The sequence below is a fragment of the Ranitomeya variabilis genome, chromosome 6 (assembly GCF_051348905.1).
Source record: "Ranitomeya variabilis isolate aRanVar5 chromosome 6, aRanVar5.hap1, whole genome shotgun sequence".
NCBI lineage: Eukaryota > Metazoa > Chordata > Amphibia > Anura > Dendrobatidae > Ranitomeya > Ranitomeya variabilis.
Window position 1 is genome coordinate 304,699,608 of NC_135237.1, and position 20,560 is coordinate 304,720,167.

Consider the following 20,560-nt stretch of genomic DNA (forward strand, 5'->3'; position numbering starts at 1 on the left):
TGCTTATTTGGCAAAGTCTATCTTGCCAGGATTCAGAGCAAGCCTCAAATTTCCTCCTCCTTCCTGCAACACTTTGTTAAGTGTTGAGTTCCCCCCACTGCACAGGGGGAATCTCAAACCATGTCCACTGTGGTCTCCCATTCTCCTCCAGCCGCAGTGGAACCTGCTCAGCAGAGACATTGATCCCAGCATCTGGCTCAAGCTGATACTGTGCACCTGGTTACTACTGCCTTTCCAGGCTCTGTCTTTGCAGCCAGCACTGATCAGCAGCACACAGAAGCAATGCAACACTGCATCTGGGATAGGTTGTGAGGCCTCCTCCACTGGGACCTACATCTGTTTCCACCTCCTGGTGGTGGGTTTTCTGCATCCCCCTACATTTCCTATGGATTTTGCTTAACTGCTCTGACCTCATCCTCAAGAAGCACAGGGCACATTGTTGTTTACTGACAGCACGCTCATTCTTTTTGCTCATGCAAGGCAAAACATGGGAGAGAAAATTCACAATGCAAAAGAGTTGAGGCTATGCATTAATAGGTAACTAAACTGCTGGTTGGCTCCCCTTGAACTACAACATGGAATCAATTTGAGACAACAATCTAGCTGTTTTACAGTCAGGCAAAAAACCCATGTGCCATGCGTGTCCCATGTCGTGATTATACATAAGTGAATATCACCAGCTCCCTCCTTATTTGGCTCACTAAAAGAGCTCACTGAATAGCTGCTGCAGGAACCCAGATACCTGGAACACTCATGATAATCAGGTGTCCGGCGCTGCATGTGTAGTGGCTGTGTGACAGTCACAACACACAGGCTCTTTATGCACTTCAGGGCCCTGGTTGAAATGCAGTCTCAGTGACCTGCGGTGACCTGGGCAAAAGTTTAAAGTGGGGGCCCAAATGGAAGCATATTGCACCATCACACAGAAACATTTTGGTTGTTTACATGCGCTGAGTTCAGGCTGTTAAACGAGCATGATCAACAATGTTTAAGTAATTTGATGCTTGTTTCCCAGCCTCTTTGTACCAGCTGAGGAAGAATGATGGTCACAGAACGATCACTAGTAGATCAATCTGGCCCCATACAGTATCATCTTTTCAGTATCATATCTGCATTTTTCACCATGCGAAGTGCTGCTGAGAACAATGATTTTGGCATAAACAATCCGATCACTCAATGAATAGGCAGCATTTTGCTTGTTTAGTATAATGCACTTCATAGTCCTCAACATAGCATAATGCATCCCATAGTCCTCCATATAATATATTGCTAACACCCTATACTCCTCCATATAGTATAAAGCACACCCCATAGTCATCCACATAGTATAACACACTCCCCATAGACCTCCATATAGCATAATACAATACAGCATATACAATGCATAAAAGACGCTGTGACTGACGTATTTACAGTGGCATGGGCACTCCTAGTCAATATTGCTATCATTGTAATCAGTTAAGCAAGTTAACCTAAAGCTAAAGATGACACATTCCCTTTGTATTTTATGGAAAAAAATGTATATATTTTCATTGTCCTTTTTTTCCATGTTAAAAAATTACCAAAAAGAAAATGGGCCAATGTAAATATTTGAGCATCCTTCAAGATTTGTGTGCTCAGATAACTTTTACCCAGGTTTCAGAACTTAATTAGCCTGTTATTGCTTAGGCTTTTTCACTATTATCATTAGGAAATGTCAGGTAATGCAAACTTCACAGTTTTATAAAAATCCAGCCTCTTCTAACCATGTGCCAAAAACACCAGCCATTGTTTCTTTGGGTTCTTCTAAGTTGCTGCCTAGCACTCTGAATATGAAAATAGTGGAGGTCCACAAAGCAGGAGAAGACTAAAAGAAAATAGCAAATTATTTTCAAGTTGCCCTTTCCACATTTTGAAATGTAATTAAGAAATTGCAGCTAACAAGAACAGAGGAGGTCAAGATAAGGTCTGGATGACCAAGATACATTTCAGTGAGTGCTGTTCATAGGATTGATAGAGAGGCAAATAAGAATGCTAGCTTGACTGCATACTTGAGTTGTGATACATAGTTCTTCTATTCAGAGACAACTGCACAAATATGACCTTCATGAAAGAGTCATCAGAAGAACACCTCTCCTGCCTCCTCACAATAAAAGTCATCCCCAAATGTATGAAAAAAAAATCTATATAAGCCTTATGCATTTTTTAAACAAGTCCTGTGGACAGATGAGTTTAAAATAGATCTCTTTGGCCACATTGATACAAGGTATATGTGGAGAAAAAAGGGCACATAATTTCAGGAAAATAACATCTCGTCAACCATTAAGTTTGGGATGGCTCAATTATGCTTTGGGTTTGTGTTGCAGCCAATGGCACAGATAACATTTCGCAGGTAGAAGGAAGAATGGATTCAATGAAATTTCACAAAAGTTTTGATGCAAACATGACACCCTCTGTAAGAAAGATAAAGTTGAAAAGAGGAGGGCTTCTACAAATGGATAAAAATTCTACAAACATGTCAATATCCCCAATAGATTACCTTAAAAGGCACAAGCTGAAATTTACAATGTCCCTCACAGTCCCCTGATGTGAACATCAATGAAAATCTGTGGCTAGACGTCAAAATAACAGTGCATGCAAGACGACCCAGGAATCTCACAGAACTGGAATAATTTTCCAATGAAGAATGGATGAAAATCCATCAAAAGAGAATTGAAAGACTCTTGTCTGGTTACAAAAAGTGTTTACACGCTGCGATACTTTCAAAAAGGGGGTGCTAACCATGCAAGGTGCCCAAACTTTTGCATTGGCCAATTTTCTTTTTGCAATTTTTAAGATGTAAAATATGAAATATATACATATATTTTTTGCCTAAAATACAAAATAAATGTGTAATTTTTAACTTTAGACCTTAAAAAGATCATTTCATCTACAACTAGCTTAACTTCACAATAACTATAGTTTTGACTAGGGGTAGCCAAGCTTTGACATGCCACTAGACAATAGAAGACATTGGGGCTGGAGCATGTATATCACATTAGACAATGAAGCTGCACAAGTACAGCACAGGAGACAGTGAGGTTGGGGATGTACATTAAAGGAGACAGTTGGGCTTTTTCATGTACATCCCAAGAGACATTAAGGCTGGATCATGTACATAACAGAAGGCAATGGGGCCGGAGCCTGTTCAGCACTGGAGACAGTGGGACTGGAACACATACTTCACATGAGACAGTGGGATTGTAACACATACATCACAGGAGACAGTTGGCCTGGTGCATGTTCATCACAGGAGACAGTGAGGTTGAATCATGGAAACCACAGAGACAGTGGTGCTGCCGCTGCTGTCTTCATCTGTGAGACGTGCTAATTGCACCCACTAAATTTGTCCAGATGCTAACACTGGCCAGCATCAGGATGTAATCTCTCAATGTATGTGACCCAGTCTTCTTTCAAAAAAATGGAATTACGGTAATAGTTTGTCAAAACACGAACACTGGTCCAAGCCATGGGGTTTCTAGGGCAAAGAAAAGGTCATTGCAGGTCACAAATGGCCAGCGAGCCTGAGGTTCCGCAACCCTGGTATAAGTTATTAGATGCTTTGTTATTTAGGTTAGTGTCATTACAGTGATACCAGATTAAAATAGGCATTCTTCTATGTTTTGCTACTAACACACAGTAAAAATGTAGTAATGACTCTTCTTTTAATAACATAAACCTTTCAATAAAGGAGTCTATCAGTCTTAATCTTTTGATTTTCAACCTTTTGGGCACCACAGTCCACAGCCTCACAGATAATATTCTGAGAAGTGTATGGAGCGTCACCCAGATGCAGGACAGCGAAGTACTCGAATCCGGGTCTCTCTGTTCTGAGGATGTCATGGTGGCTCGACCCGGTCCGTGGTCCTGCTAAGGGGTGCCCAATAAAAGGTGTAGGTGGGGGTGTAGGTCGCAGTAAATAACGAGGACACAGGGTTGCAGTCTCTTTACCTCTTTACCGAAGGCTTCGGCATCCACAATCTAGAGCACTGTTAACAGGGCTGGCTGAGACCGGCCGGTCCGAAGGCACACCCAGAATTCCCTTTGCAGGTGGAAATCAGTGCCTACCTACTAGCGCCTGGGTGTTGGAGTACTTCCCTGCTGAGCACCATGGGATAGTCCTCACAGCTGTCGTGTATGTTTCTGTTCTTTCTCTCCGTCCCCCAGATGATATGGATAGGACGCAAACGTATGACGGTGTAGGCCTGGAGTTATTTTACAGGGACCCTAGAGATGCCCCTCTCCCACAATTGCCTCCGTTGTCTTCATTAGGTGATTTAGGTGAGGCAGCCAACCTAAAATTAACTGCCCTGCCATTGGTTTGCAGTAATGCGTAGAGCCCAATACTTCCTCGGCATTCCGGCTACCGGCTACGCGCCTCAGAAGAATGTTGCCGATCTCGGGGCACGACTCCTACTGGTTCTATTGCCTTTGTGCTGTGATCTCGTTTCTCACTTCTCCACAATATACTTCGCTTCGTGTCCTTTCTTAAGATGCTGCCGCAATGAAGTGCAGGCGTGGCTCCGTAACGATCTGTCCTTTTCGCTAGGCCTCTGCCAGGATCCCACCCCTGACAGGGACCCCCCTGGATCTTCCCAAGCAACGCTCTTCTCTCACTAGATGTTACCTGGGCAAAACCCAGTCAGCTTCTCTCTAACTTCCTATCCAACCCCCAGTTTTACCAGAGTGTGAGGAGTGGCCTAATACATAGAACCCTTTGCTCCCCCTGGTGGCCAGAGTATGAAGTGTAATGTGTGACTGTGATACCTGGTCAGGTGAACTCCTTTAGTGCCATCAGATGTACCATCACTCCCCTTAGTGGCGGAGCGACAGTACTGCAACGACCAGGACTCTGGGGCGCTGCAGGTGCATATATACTGTATATATATTTTCTATCTAGGTGCATGTTTTGGCTGCACTAGTACCATGTTCAGGTGTTTTGATATTTTCATGTTGTGTTGTGTATTCTATGAGCAGATATACACTGTGTGTGGTTAGCACCATATTGCCATTCCCTGTTTCCTTTTTTTGTTCCATATGTCAAGAATAAACGATCTTTTGCATTTATTATTGCATTCATGTTCATTATTTGACCTTATAGTTCGGTGTTTCCTTTCTCATTTGCTATTTGTAATTTACCGAATGGTCTGCCATTCTTTCCTTAGCAAGCATTTGTTCATTTGCTACTACACATTGATACAATTTTTTTGTTATTCTTATCTCTTTACGTTGGATGCGAAGTGTGTAACTTTTTTCATTTTTGATCCAGTCAAGGACCCATCATCTTTGCTTAGCCAAATCCTGTTGTAACCTGAGCTGTTATTCTGGTCATATGACCTATGACTGAGAATTTCCTGCTTTCTCTAATATCATATTAGAGTCTGCCTCACTTCCAGGCTCTGGAAACTGAAATGGGAAGCGGGGGCAGACAGTGGGTGTGTCATTCCACCCATATGGGCAGAACTGCATTCAGCAGATCTCACTTTGTTTCTGTGAATGCTGACAGCTCTCCTTGTAGACTCAGCTCTCTCTCCTTTCTGTAGGTATACAGCAGTGTGTATATACTGTGTCAGGGTCACTAGCAATGTATGTAAGGGGTGATATGTATCATGAAGATTTCTATCTTCTGTGATGTGAAACTTCAGCTTGTTATGTTGTGTTGAGAGGTTAATCGGCCATGACAGTTTTTTTTTTTTGTGAATAGTTGTAAGAGATGGGTGGTGCGGCTATTGACCATATCTCCACCTCAAAGGTGTAGTTCAGCAGTTTAATTGCCTGGCAACTGAGTTCTAAGAGAGCTCCAGAGAAACATTTATGAGCAACTATTCTGGACCCTGCTAATTGTACCCAGTACAGGTGGATTCCCATAGGCATAAGGACTGTGATATGCGTTATTTTTTTGTTTCCTGTTTTGCCAGATTGCGGTGTTTATTTTGGTGAACTCAGGACTGGTTAATTTCATGTTTTAAATAAACCAGCAGATGAAACGTTTCTCTATAGTCCTCTGTGAAGCAGCTGAGTGAGTTGCATTGCCACAGTTGGTGTTTCGAATGCGGGCACAGTTCCAGAAACATGTGTAGCTGCTACGGTGAAACTGCATGTCCTGGGTAAAGGCAGCTATTGGGAAGGAACAATGTCTGATAAAATGGAAGAGATGATCAAGCACCTGATCCTAAGCCAGCAACAACAGCTCCAGCAGCAGAACCAGCAGCACAGTGAGCAGCAGCACTGAGAGCAGCAGCATGTACAGCATGAGACAAATAAACTGATGCAGAAGATCCCACAGCAGCAATAGCAGATGGAACTCCTTGCAGGGAATGTCCACAGCAGAGAAACTTCCCCTCCCCAATCTATAAGATGATTCACACATCCGGAAGACAGTAAAATGGGCCATCCAGAAGATGACTGGTGCTGAGCTATATTTGACAGATGGATATTAAAAGGTATATTATGACTTAGCACCAGGCTAAAAACCTAAATTTTGGCACGCCTGGGAGTAGCTATGTTGGTTACAGCCCAATGAGATCACCACTGGGCATATGCCAGCGACAAACCCTTTCTCCCAGATGTTTGACTTGCTACATCTATTTTAGAAGTGGCAGCAGTGAGAATCTTCCACTCCTGCCCAGCTGGTCAAGCATGTGGTGATGGACAGATTCATCCACTCCCTTCCCAGGCCAATGCAGACATGGGTTGCCCAGTATGACTATTGGAAAGCGGATCACCTGGTTGGTCTAGTGGAAAGCTACCAGGTTGAAGAGAAACAGTAGTCTACAAAATTTAAATGACAATTGTGCCACCTGACTGTGGCTGAGCATGAAAGCAGGTTGAGCTGTTGCATGTGGTATCACGGCTCCCAGCACAGGAGGCCTACATGATTCGTCACACACCTCATCTTACTATGACATTCAATTGAAAGCAGTAAATGCTGGCCCCTGATACTGATACATCATGACTGGCTGATTGCTGCAGTGCCATGCTACAATTTGCACTGTGGGTGAATTGAGGCCACTTTCCTGGTGACAATCTCTCATTTAATGTGTTTTGGCAGCTTTTGGGGCCACTATAAATAGTTGTGCATGTGTTTGTTTTTGCCTCAAATGCTTTGAATGGCATTCGGTTATGTTCAACGAATATTCGACGAATAAATTGGCAAATATTGCAAATTAGGCGATCATAATCAGAACCGAACTTTTACATATTTGCTCATCTCTAATCAGGATCACTTCCCCCAAGGGTTAACATCTGATAACGAGGGTCAAGATGCTGCTCGGACCCTACTTCGTCCTGCCCAGGATCCAAGCTAACAAAAATTTGGTGCATCGGTGCAGATTTCCTCCTCTTGACTCTATCAATGTCACGCTGCAGCACTGCAGGTAAATGCAGATTCTACTAGGTGGCAGTAGAGCGGACAGAGGACTGAAAACCCATTCAAAGTAGGCCGGCAGAACTGCAGCGAGTCTACCACCAGGTGACAGCAGAATAGTCAAACAAACTGGGTTACCAGAGAGTGGCATAGTACAAAGGGAAATATCAAACACAGAGTCAAATGAGCGCAAAAAGGTCTGGACCAGTCCAAAGCAGAAGTACCAGGAAGAAGAGACAGAGTCAGGTCAGAGCTGTAGCAGAGTCGAGTACTGGGGAGTCCAGACAAAGAGGATAACACAGAGTTGGGGCGGGCAGAGAGGAATGAACAGACATGGGCTAAGTCAGCTAAGCACAGCAGGACAAATCACAGTTTGACCGGAGTCAGCTACACACGCCATAGGCAGGAAGTATAACTGACACTGCCTGCAGGATGCAGCACAGAGACATAGTAGACCTGAAACCGAAATGAGGCAGAAAGTTAACCCCTGACATGACCAGACCGGGAAAAGGAGAGACAAAACCCAAAACCAGGTCTGGATCATGGCAATGAAGCTTTTGAGTACAATTCTGATGACCATGGCATAAAATGTGTGAACAGCTCTTCAGACTCACCCATCTGTGGTTCCATACAGTCAGCTATATGTTTGGAGAGTTGGGACGTGGGGTAAGCAAGGGTAATTTGGGTGCCATCTATGTGGACTGGGTGTGATGTTGAGGTGGAGGACGAGGAGGAGAGGCCACTTGAACCTGTGTTTGCCATTTACTAGAGCACATGCACTTTCTGGGCCTCATCAACAAGGCATACTGCAGTGCATCTGCCAAAGAAAGGTAATAGAGTAGCCAGTCCAGAAACAGAAGTTGTCAGTTGTCTTTGTATAGGATGTGACGTTGTTGGTTCACTAGTGCTTTCGCAAACATTACCACCTACCCCACGTACTCCGTGAACACCAAGACTTATTCCCCTTCCACCACGGCCTCACTTTTTCCTAGTCATGTTGCTCATATAGTATGGTAGGAGCACAGTATTAGCAATAAAAAAAAAATGATTTTTAACTCTGCAACAGCTTTGCAAACAGCTGTATTTCAGTGGCAGTAAATTACAAGGTGAAATATGGCATGCTGAATTACAACAGTCACAGAAGAAAGAAATGTTTGAGCGTGGATGAGGCCTGTTGAAAAAGAAGATATGCTACAGACAATTTGAAAGTGAGATGACCCCTACTGCATGAGGTTAGTAACACTAGAATTTTTGGGGGCCTCTGGAACAGGCCTCTATTACACACTAGATGCTGCAAACATTTTGAAAGTGAGATGTCCCCTACTGTATGACGCTACTAACAGAATAATTTTTTGATGGCTTCTGATCAGGCTTCTACAACACACTAGATGCTGCAAACAATTTGAAAGTCAGATGTCCCTTACTGTATGATGTTAGTAACAGAATAATTTTGGGGGGGCCTCTGGAACATTCCTCTATAACACACTAGATGCTTCAAACAGTTTGAAAGTGAGATGTCCCCTACTGTATGATGTTAGGAACAGAAGAATATTTTGGTGGCCTTTGGATCAGGCCTCTATATCACACTAGATGCTACAATTTGAAAATCAGATGTCCCCTACTATTTGATGTTCGTAACAGAATAGTTTTTGGAGGCCTCTATGACACACTAGATGCTACAAACAATTTGAAAGTGAGATGACCCCTAATGTATGATGTTAGTAACAGAAGAATTTCTTGGTGCCTGTGGATCAGGCCTCTATTACACGCTAGATGCTACAAACAATTTGAAAGTCAGGTCACCATGACATTTAGCAACAGAAAAAAATGTTCGGTTATGTGTGTGAGAACTGCAGACAGCTTAATTTCATCTCAACAAAATAACAAAGTGAGATACGGTAGGCTGTATAACGTTTTGTGATATAAATTTTGTTTTCATGTGCCTTAGGTCTGCAGACAGTTTCTTATCACCACAGCACTAAATGACAAGGTGGGATACAGCAGGTTGTTTCACAATTAGCTAGTGAAAAAAAGGATTTAAAATGCTATATTTGTGCATTGAGCACATTAGAAACAGTGCACAACACACTTGTATGACATGTGCCCTGCTGGCTTTGTCTGTGGACCTCAGTAATGGCAAAAGAATATGCTGGAAGGTCAATTTAACAGCCACACTGGACAGTAGCTAGCTAAATTATCTAACTGATAAACTACCACCTAGCTAACTAGCTAAAATCTTGCTGCTAACAGTGCCAGCATCAGAAGCAGCCTCTCTGCGCTGTTACAGTGTCAAAATGGCATTAAAACAAAATATACGCTCTTTATATGGAGAGGGACATGTGATTTCAGCAGCTAATGACACAAGCCACTGTGTCAGGACATAATGGATGTTTTCTGCACTCTGATGGGCTAGCCGCAATGTGCACACATAAAGTTACGAAAAAAAAATGACTGTTTACAAGGTCGCTGCACTTCTGTGCTCTGCAAACCCACTCCACTCATCAAACACATGCCAAATACTCTTGATCCACAACCATTATCATTACTTAAGTGCTGAAAATACATTTGTAGTAAGTCAAATATTTTCCTGCACTTTTTACCAAATATTACCAATTTTTTTTCAATTTTATAAAATGTTGCTCATGTTTCCGATCACAAATCTGAATGTGACATATTCGTGCCAAATTTATGTTTGGTGATCGATTTCTGAGCAAATTCGCTCATCACTAGTAATAACTCTGGAATGCTTCAATGGATTCCACTGATCCTGAGACTGTTTTCTCATGACAAATTGTACTTCATAATGCTTGTAATATTTGTTCGATATGACTTGCATTTATTTGTGAAAATATGAAACATTTGGCAACATTTTTAAAAATTCACAATTTTCAAACTTGTAATTCTTTTGCCCTTAAATCAGAAAGTTATATCACACAAAATAATTAATAAATAACATTTTCCATTTGTCTACTTTAGAACAGTTAAAAGCTAATCAGCTATTTCTCATTTTTCCAACAAAATTTACAAAATCTTTTTTTTTTAGCGACCACATCACAATTGAAGTGACTTTGGGGGGCCTCTTTGACAAAAGTTCCAAAATGTGACACCATTCTAAAGATTGCACCTTAAAAAGTACTCAAAACACATTCAAGAAGTTTATTGACCCTTGCTGTGCTTTACAGGATCTAAAGCAATGTGGAAGGGAAATTAAAAGTTGTTGTACAATATACTCAATAGTCAGAAGTGTAAAAATTGGCCTGGTCATTAACATGCAAACCACCCTTGAAGGTAAAGGGGTTAAACAGTAATAACTTCTCAAAACTGACCCCATTTTGTATAGTAAACAACTTAAAGAATGTATCTAGATGTGTGATAAGTAACTTGAACCCCCAGATGCTTGACAGAAGTTTATAATGCAGAGCTATGAAAATAAGAAATCACATTTTACCCACAAAAATGTGCCTTTTAGTTCCATTTTTTAATTTCACAAGAGTAACAGGAGAAAATAGACCAGAAAATGTGTTGTGCAATTTCTACTGAGTACATTGATACCCCAAATCTGGGGGGATACTACTATTTGGGCGTATGGCATTGCCTCAAGGAATGTATCTTTTGTATCCTAAGTACACCGATATTGTACAGCAGGTTTTTGAAAGGAAGGAGTGATATTTAGGAACAAAGACTTGATGGAATGGTCTGCGGTGATCATGTCGTGTTTGGAGAATCCATGATGTGCCTAAATTGTGAAAAAAAAACACGTTACCCAATTTTGAAAACTACACCCCTCAAGGATTTGATCCAGAGGTATAGTGAGCATTTGGAGCCCATAAGTACTACACAGAATTTGTTAACATTAGGTCTTCATATTGAAAATTTGCATTTTTTTTCACAAAAAATGTTTTTGCCCCAAATTTGCGATTTTTGCAATGCATAATAAGAGAAAAATGCATAATTTGTTGTGCAAATTGTCCTGAACATGACTATACCCCATATGTGGTCAAAAACTTTTGCTTGGGCACGTGGCAGGGCACGGAAAGAAAAGAACATTTTTTTCCTGGAATAGATTGTGACTGCCATCTCAAATTTGAAGAGCCCCTGACATTTGAAAACAGCAGAAACCCCCCACAATTAAACTCATTTTGGAAACTATACCTCTCAAGGAATTCATCTAGGGGTGTAGTGAGTATTTTGAACCCATAGGTGCTTCACAGAATTTTATAAAATTGAAAAGTGGAAATATCATATTTTAGTGGTAAAAATGTCAGTTTTGTATTTGCTGTAAATTTGTCAGGTACACAAGGGTTAATAGGTGAAATAGGTCACATAATTTATTCTAACCCAATTTCTTCCAAATGCGGTACTTTCACATATGTTGCCAACAATTACTGCAAGGCCACGTGTCAGGGCTGAGAAAGAAAGAGCGCTATTTGGCTTTTGGAGCATAGATTTTACTAAATAGTTTAGGGGTGACATTTGGGGAGCCAGTAAGGTGCCAGAGAAGCAGAACACCCACAAAAGTGACCTCATAGTAGAAACTGCACCTCTCAATGAATTCATCTACTAGTTTGTAACATTCATGCAAGGCTTTTTTCTAGAGAATTGCAAATCTGCCAGTCTAGTACCTATATATTGTGTCCCCGTGCAGTGTAGAGCCCCATATAGTGTAGCGCCCCTATACATTGTGCCCAGCTTCTGCTTCTGGCGATACACACCAGTAAATTAAGTGCCATTTCTCCATTACTTTAATGCCAAGCATGTGGCCCCATTTGGATTTTGGAGTGCACAATTCGCTGGATTTTCTTTGAGGGGGCCAGAGCAGTATCATTTTTCCAGTATCTTTGTTCTGCCAGTAAACTGGGAACCCCTTATAGTTCCAGTGACAGATGATGAACCTGAGTATGGGCTCGTTTTGTGCAGGATAAATTAGGGTAACATTTATTGGTAACATTTTTGTGTACATTACATTTTTCGATCACTTCCAGAATTAGGTTTAGTCACATTTTTGTGTTCTACTGAGTACTTCCCTTGGGATTTCCATGTAAATTCCACAAAAATGTGATTCAGATGCCAGTTTTATAGAGTGGGTCATTCTGGATACAGCAATACCAAATATGTGTACTATTTTACTTTTGTTTTCTCACAATTGCTGCGTTTTGAGTGGCAAAACGGATTTCAGTGATTTGTGTTCATTTTTTTGTGTTTTTTTTACATTCTTACATTGTTTTTAACCTTTTTTCACTGTTTCATGTAGTCCCACTGTAGGACATCTATACTTTTTTTTTTGCTACCTTCTCATACATTGCAGTACTAATGTACAGCAGTGTATGAGACTGACAGTGTCTCACTGGCTGTGCCTGTGAAACTCAGCATATTGCTGGTTCTCACAGGCCACCATACCCTGAGGTCATCACATTACCTCAGGGTACCATGGTAACCATCGGGACCTGCAACTCTGATCAGTGATCACTGATTCTGAAATGGTTACTTAGGGTGCCTTGTGACCTCCTTACAACAACTTAAATACTGCTGTCACGATTGTCAGTGGTATTTAAGGGGTTAATCATCCTCGCAACACCAGTCGGGTCCAATACTGCAGGGTGTCATCTATCATGTACAGCTGACACACACAGGAATGAGTGTGCTATTCCCTTTTTTCCTATCACCATTTTAAAATGGCACTGAAGGAATAAGTACCCTTAATGACGGCCGTTTTAATGCATAATGGCAGTTGTTAAGGTGTTAAAGGCAATGTCATATGTCATACACCAAAGGCAACTGTTTAACAGGCAATTCCAAAAACAACTGCTTAATAGCTAATGCCAGACACCAAAGACTACTTTTTAAAGACAATGCCGTACACCAAAAGACAACTGCTTAAAGTAATGACTAGTGTTGAGCGATACCGTCCGATACTTGAAAGTATCGGTATCGGAAAGTATCGGCCGATACCGGCAAAGTATCGGATCCAATCCGATACCGATACCCGATACCAATACAAGTCAATGGGACTCATGTATCGGACGGTATTCCTGATGGTTCCCAGGGTCTGAAGGAGAGGAAACTCTCCTTCAGGCCCTGGGAACCATATAAATGTGTAAAAGAAAGAATTAAAATAAAAAATATCGCTATACTCACCTGTCCGACGCAGCCGGGACTTCAGCGAGGGAACCGGCAGCGTTGTTTGTTTAAAATTCGCGCTATTACTTGGTTACGTGAATTCCCGGCTTGTGATTGGTCAGGTCGGCCATGTTGCCGGGACGCGGACCAATCACAGCAAGCCGTGACGAAATTACGTCACGGCTTGCTGTGATTGGTCCGCGTCCCGGCAATATGGCCGCCCTGACCAATCACAAGCCGTGACATCACGGGAGGCTGGACACGCGCTCATTTTAAAATGGGCGCGTGTCCAGCCTCCCGTGACGTCACGGCTTGTGATTGGTTGCGCCGCGGTCAACCAATCACAAGCCGGGAGGCTGGACGCGCTCATTTTAAAATGGGCGCGTGTCCAGCCTCCCGTGACGTCACGGCTTGTGATTGGTTGCGCCGCGGTCAACCAATCACAAGCCGGGAGGCTGGACGCGCTCATTTTAAAATGGGCGCGTGTCCAGCCTCCCGTGACGTCACGGCTTGTGATTGGTTGCGCCGCGGTCAACCAATCACAAGCCGGGAGGCTGGACGCGCTCATTTTAAAATGGGCGCGTGTCCAGCCTCCCGTGACGTCACGGCTTGTGATTGGTCAGGGCGGCCATATTGCCGGGACGCGGACCAATCACAGCAAGCCGTGACGTAATTTCGTCACGGCTTGCTGTGATTGGTCCGCGTCCCGGCAACGTGGCCGACCTGACCAATCACAAGCCGGGAATTCACGTAACCAAGTAATAGCGCAAATTTTAAACAAACAACGCTGCCGGTTCCCTCGCTGAAGTCCCGGCTGCGTCGGACAGGTGAGTATAGCGATATTTTTTATTTTAATTCTCTCTTTTACACATTTTAACATTAATGTTGTTGCGATACCCGATACCCGATACCACAAGAGTATCGGAATCCCGGTATCGGAATTCCGATACAGCAAGTATCGGCCGATACCCGATACTTGCAGCATCGGAATGCTCAACACTAGTAATGACATAATGTACTCTAAAGACAACTGCTTAACAGACAATGCCATATACCATATAAACTGTGATACAGTAATCATTTTCCCACTGGGTGCTTTTAAAACTGTTCAGCACTTAATATCATTTTAATAAAACAACTGCTTTTAAGCAGTTGTATTTGATCTATGGCATTGCCTTTTAATCAGTTGTCTTCATTATACTAATAGTGCAGAAATTCTTTACATTCAGATCTCTTTCCATTCATTGATAAATACCATCATCCATGTCAGTAAGGGAGAGTAGTGGATAATCTTTATTTTAATGGTGCTTTGTGCATTACTTTTGTTCCCTACTGTGTCATGTAGAGGAAATTGTGCTGATGCAAAGTGGGAAGCTGGAGAAGAAGTGGTTGGGGTTTGGTCAGAGTGACGGGTCCATGCTCACTGCTGGCTTGCAGCCCAGAAGAAGAAATGATTACAAATGTAGTAAGAAAAGAGATTACGAAGAGGATGTGATCACTATGGGAAAAGAGCTGGTGCCAGAGAACAGGAAGCAAGACAGAAAGGCATAAAACAACATGAGTCTTGAAAGAAAATGTATATGGGGAAATTTAGTTGCAGTATGGCAAAACTAGTAACTGAGTCAAGATATTGGCCAACCTCTTAGTCAATCAGGTGCTTCTTAAAATTGATGTATGTCTCCTTGTACTTTGCCACTACACTTACTCCAGTCTATGCTGGAGTAGGATTCATAGTGTAAGGTATGCCACAGTTCTCATTTACTGGTGTTAAAATGCTTAAGGCATCCTTAGGTTTGCGACTATCCAAGTGTTTTACACCATTGCCACTTAGATTAATCAGGGCCTAAATGTTGAATAGATATAACAGTAAAGAGGTTAAATAATACAGACATCACATAATCTCCATAGGTTTTAGAACTGTCAATAGAACTTTGAGAAGACAAGGACAATAATGGAGGTCTTAGATATTGCAAGTGCTCATTGCAGTCTAACGAATACTAATGAACGTTCATTTAGTTGAAACATCATTGGAGAGGTTAAGTGAAAAAACTCTGAGCAGAGTAAGTGCCTTTCCCACATAACTCACTTTGATTTAGTAGTTACTGTTAGTCTAAGCGTACAAAAAAATTGTCCGAGCTTTACCAGAAAAATGTTCCACTTTCAGTTCAGTTGTAATCCTTATGCAATTTGGGATCTGTATGGCATCCTTTTTCATACATCATCAGTTATTAAAAGTTAAAAGACCAAATACAGTTGTTGTTGTTAAAGAACTGCAATGTATCCATAAAAATTGGATGCCATATGGTTGATTCATATAGGATCCAATTTTTTTAGTGCACCCATAGATTGAATAGGCAAGTCTTAGCTGATATTCAGAAGAAACTAATGCATGCTGTATTTTTTCATATACAGATTTAGTTTTAAGACCTCAATCACATCTGAGTAAAAAAAAAAAAGCTCAAATGTTGATCCAGAATAGCGGGATGAAAGTAATGCGAGTATCAAGATAGTATATTGTGATTTTTCTCACACAGCATATGTATGACATCAATATGCCATGTGTATGCAATCCGAATACAATGCGTTTTTAACATTTTCTATTCCAGACTGTTATTCTCTATGTAACTTAAAGTTAGTTTAAAAGCCTAGTAAAGCAATCTTATATAAAAAGATATAGAAAGATGATAGAAAGATATTCAATATATATCAAATAAATAGAATAGATGAATTGGATAGATAGATAGATAGATAGATAGATAGATAGATAGATAGATAGATATGCTGTAGATATACAATTTCACAAGCTCCCTACTTAACAATAAACTAGCACCCTTTATTGCCTTTCAATTGGCATTAAAGGGTGGTCAGCCTTCTTTAACCTATTAAATAAATAAATGAACAGCAAAACAAATGGTGGGGATTCCCGCTATGTTTAATAACCAGCAAAGTAAAGCAGACAGCTGTGGGCTTGTATTATCAGACTGAGAAGGCCCCTGGTTATTGGGCCCTTCTCATCCTAAAAATACCATACCACAACCACTCCAGAATGGGCGCATCACATGAAATGCGCCAATTCTGTTGCCTTGCCTGGCTCTTCCTGATTGACATGGTGTGATGGAAATCAGTGTAATGGTAGATGGGGTTGATGGCAACTTTGATTTGTTAATAATCACAGCTGCTGTCAGTCCCTGTGGTTAGTAACAAGTAGGTGTCTATCAGACACCCAGAAATCAAAAATAAAAGGTCCCACACAGAATAAAAACACTTTATTTGAATAAAGACTCCCACACACTATCCCCTGTTCATCCATTTAATGAAAAAAACAACAACAAAACATGAATGTCTGCCGCAATACGCCAAATCCAAAGTGGTCCAGGAAAGAATACCTGAAAAACATAAAAAGATAGAAATAAAAACATATCACTGTCCCGCGTTCACCAGTTTATAAGGCCCAACGTAGTCAATGAGGATTCCCAAACTGCAATTGTGAATAGAAATAAGCTGGACCTGTGTGGGTAAAGTTTCAGCTAATAAAAATAAATCACTAAATTGGTGAATGAGGAATAATTCAAATAAAGAATTTTTGTGTGTGTTTTATTTTAGATTCCTGGGTTAGTAATGGGATTGTCTGACAGACACCTCTCTGTTACTAACTCAAGGGTTTCATGGCAGCTGTGATTTTTGACAAATCTGTCATCAACCCCAGCTACAGTTACCTCAATTGAGGGATTAATTTTTAGGCTGTGAAGTGCCCAGCAACAAGGTAAGTTTAATAATACTGTATGTAGGAGGCTTGTGATATTAAATATCTAAAGAGAAATATGTATTCTATCTATTGTGAGGGTTCTGGCTGTGAATTTATTGTACTTTGCTGATGAAATTTCCTGATTCCTTTATAGATTTGTGTGAAAAAAAACTAAAAACAGACGGTATACCCATGATCCATGTGCCATCTGTTTTTTTTCTCGCACCCATTGAGTTGCATTGCTGAGCAGGTACGGACTGGGACTAAAATTCACCCCTGGCATTTGCAATCACATAGGCCCATGTTGTCCCGTTTCCAAGCAACAGATGGGGATATATTATTAACATTATCGTGGATGGAGGAAAGCAAGATTTACTGCAAGACCAATATTTCTAATGATACCTGTGGCCTGCTGGGGTAAGTGACGGAGTCAGCGACTTTGCGCTCCATCACAACTGTTAACAGTATGGGAGTCTTGAGAACAGCGATTCAGTTAACAATGTAGCAGACAAGGCAGCCCACGACCAGACAGGCCCTTCTGGCATTTGCCAGAATTGCCCAATGGCCAGTCCGGCCCTGTTGCTGAGTCTCCTCCGATATACGCGACCACGCGCAGCATGCTGCAATTTTTTTCTCATCCAGTTTCCCCCTGAGAAAAAAATTGGAGATCAGCACTGACTGAATAACATTCGTACAAGTGAAAGACAGTTTTTTTTATCTGATTGCACTCATCCAATTTATAAGCTGTTGTAAGCAAGGCCTAAAGCAAAACACACATATGTATGGCCCATTTAAATAACATTGGTCAGTGTGCTGTCAGTTTTCACAGACAATAGTTGGACTGAAAATACAGCTGTGGGAACTTGGCAATACTGGCAGTCACTGGAAGGCATCTGCAGACCCAGAACCATAGCAAAACAAAGTATTGTTTGATCCAGTGAAAGAAACGTAGGATGTCAGAGTTTAGGGATGTAACACACAATGCATTCCTGTTTAAGAAACAGAAAAACAATTCACTTCTTTACCTATCACCCAGATGAAGAGAAAATGAAGCCTGAATGAACTCTCTCTACACCTCCAAGAAGCTGACACACTTGAAGTTGCAGAGAGTTGAAGCTTCCGTTGAAGCCACTAATGCTCTGTTCGTCAGAGCACCATTTCTAGAAAGCAGTTGAGCAGCTGATGGCTAGGTGAACGGGTGAAGTGGTGGATGCTTTTTTTTTATTCTGAGCCATACCTAAGAACCAGCACTTCAATGAAATATGTTTTTTTTAGTAAAGAGGACATCCTTTCTTTAGTTAATAGTTTCTCACATAAATAACTGAGATAAGAATGGCTGGATCTTGTTTTGCCATTTAAAGAATTTAGAGAAATAGACCTAGGAAATATATAATGCTGGACAAATGTGAACTCTATGTGGAGTTGTGGGAGCTGCAAATACAGCTGAGGGAAAAAAGTCCGGAAACAGAAAACATTAGAAAAAAGATCATCCGTTAAGATATCAGAGGGTACATAACATGCATATTTAAACTTCTTTACTAATTAAAGTAAGAATAACAGTCTAATAGACTTTAGGCTATTGTAAAACAAGGAAGTTAGTATATTAAGTTAATAGTGTTGACTATGGTTAACCACAATGTTCCAGTCTTCAGTGATGCATCAGGAAGAGCAATAACTTAATGGTACAACCGTGCAAATTCCTCCTAAAGTGAGAAGAGTGCTCTGTTATTTCATTATGAGCAATTGTGACTTCATACATCATTTGTTAAATATGGCTGTACGCCACCCTAAGCCATGGATATTAAATTAAATTGTTATATATACCATTAATATCTCTGGATATATTTCTGTTTAGTGATCAATCATATCTGTCATTATGCCCACAGTAATGGACCAATTAATCCCTTTAAAAGCTTGTAGGTCCAGGCTGGAGATTGACATGTCCCCTTTCTAATTGCTGGACCTTTTTCATTAAGCTATGTCTGAGGATAGTCTGGGACTCTTTTCCCTGTGTTTTGCTTGGGTGTTTGATGTTGAGATTGTGGGAACTGCAGGGACTGAAGCACGCTTTGTCACTGAAGTATTAGAATGAAGCATATCATTATCTATGGACTGACAATCTTCTGAGGCCTCTGGATCAGCTTCACAAAACTTAAACAGCTTTTTTTGATCTACCAATTTGTCCTTTGATCATGTCACCACTTTGGTTAGGTAAGGAAGTGGTAGAGAAGGAAAATGGCCAAAGGCAGGGAGGTCATTAACTATGTTGCTGCCGCTCAGGAAACTAAAGAGTTATTAGAAAGCTGTGGCCAGGCTCCATTTCCCATCCTCCATGGAACATTTTAAATGTTTATGATTCTTCAGTCCCACTATTGTACATGGAAATATGATCATAATCATTTCATCTCCTATTTAATACTAGATGGAAGGCCCAATGCTATCGCATCGGGAGGGCGGTAATGTCATGATAGGGGCAAGCTTTGTAGCATTGAGATTGTCTGTGTCTGACCGTGTACAGAACATACCACAGCTCCTGGGCAGGGGAGGAATAAAACGGCAATACTAACATTACAGCAGGAGATCGCAGAGAATCCTTTTTGTGAGGTAAAATATTGTTTAAAAGCAGTCAGTGAAATATTTTACCTCACAAAAGAAATCCTCTGTGACAATCTTTAAAATAATCTTTCGTTCATGGGAAAACCCATTTAATATGACTGGCTTCCTCTGCCTGTAGACACGTCACGCATCTGCCGCCAGGATCAGCCAAATGATTCACTGCACCTGCACCAAAGTCAAGCAGGCGCAGTAAATCAGACCACCGCCATCTTTGTGCAAACAGATGGTGGTGGTCACATTAAAACTGCACATGTGCTTCTCCTGTACAAAGATTCTGGCAGCGGCGTGTTCACGACGGTGTTCCACTGGTGATATCATGCAAAAGCGCGTACGGCGTATACAGTGTGTGTGTGTGTGTGGTGCGTACGGTTTATAGAGTGTGTGTGTGGTGCGTACGGCATATACAGTGTATGTTTGTGTGTGTGTTGTGCGTATGGCGTATACAGTCTGTGTGTCTGTGTTAGTGTGTGGTGTGACGGTGTTCCGCTGGTGGTACTGTGCAAGAGGCTGGTACCACCAGCAATTTCCATATTGAGACACCCATCACCTGTGTGTCCCAATACGGAGGTCGGTGAACTTCCGCCGCTTGGAATTCTGGAATGCGGACACATCTGGACGAAACAATTTGTGAAGACGTTACAAGGTAAGTATATATTAAGATATTGCCAAACTTTTTCATTGAAATGTATTATTTTATT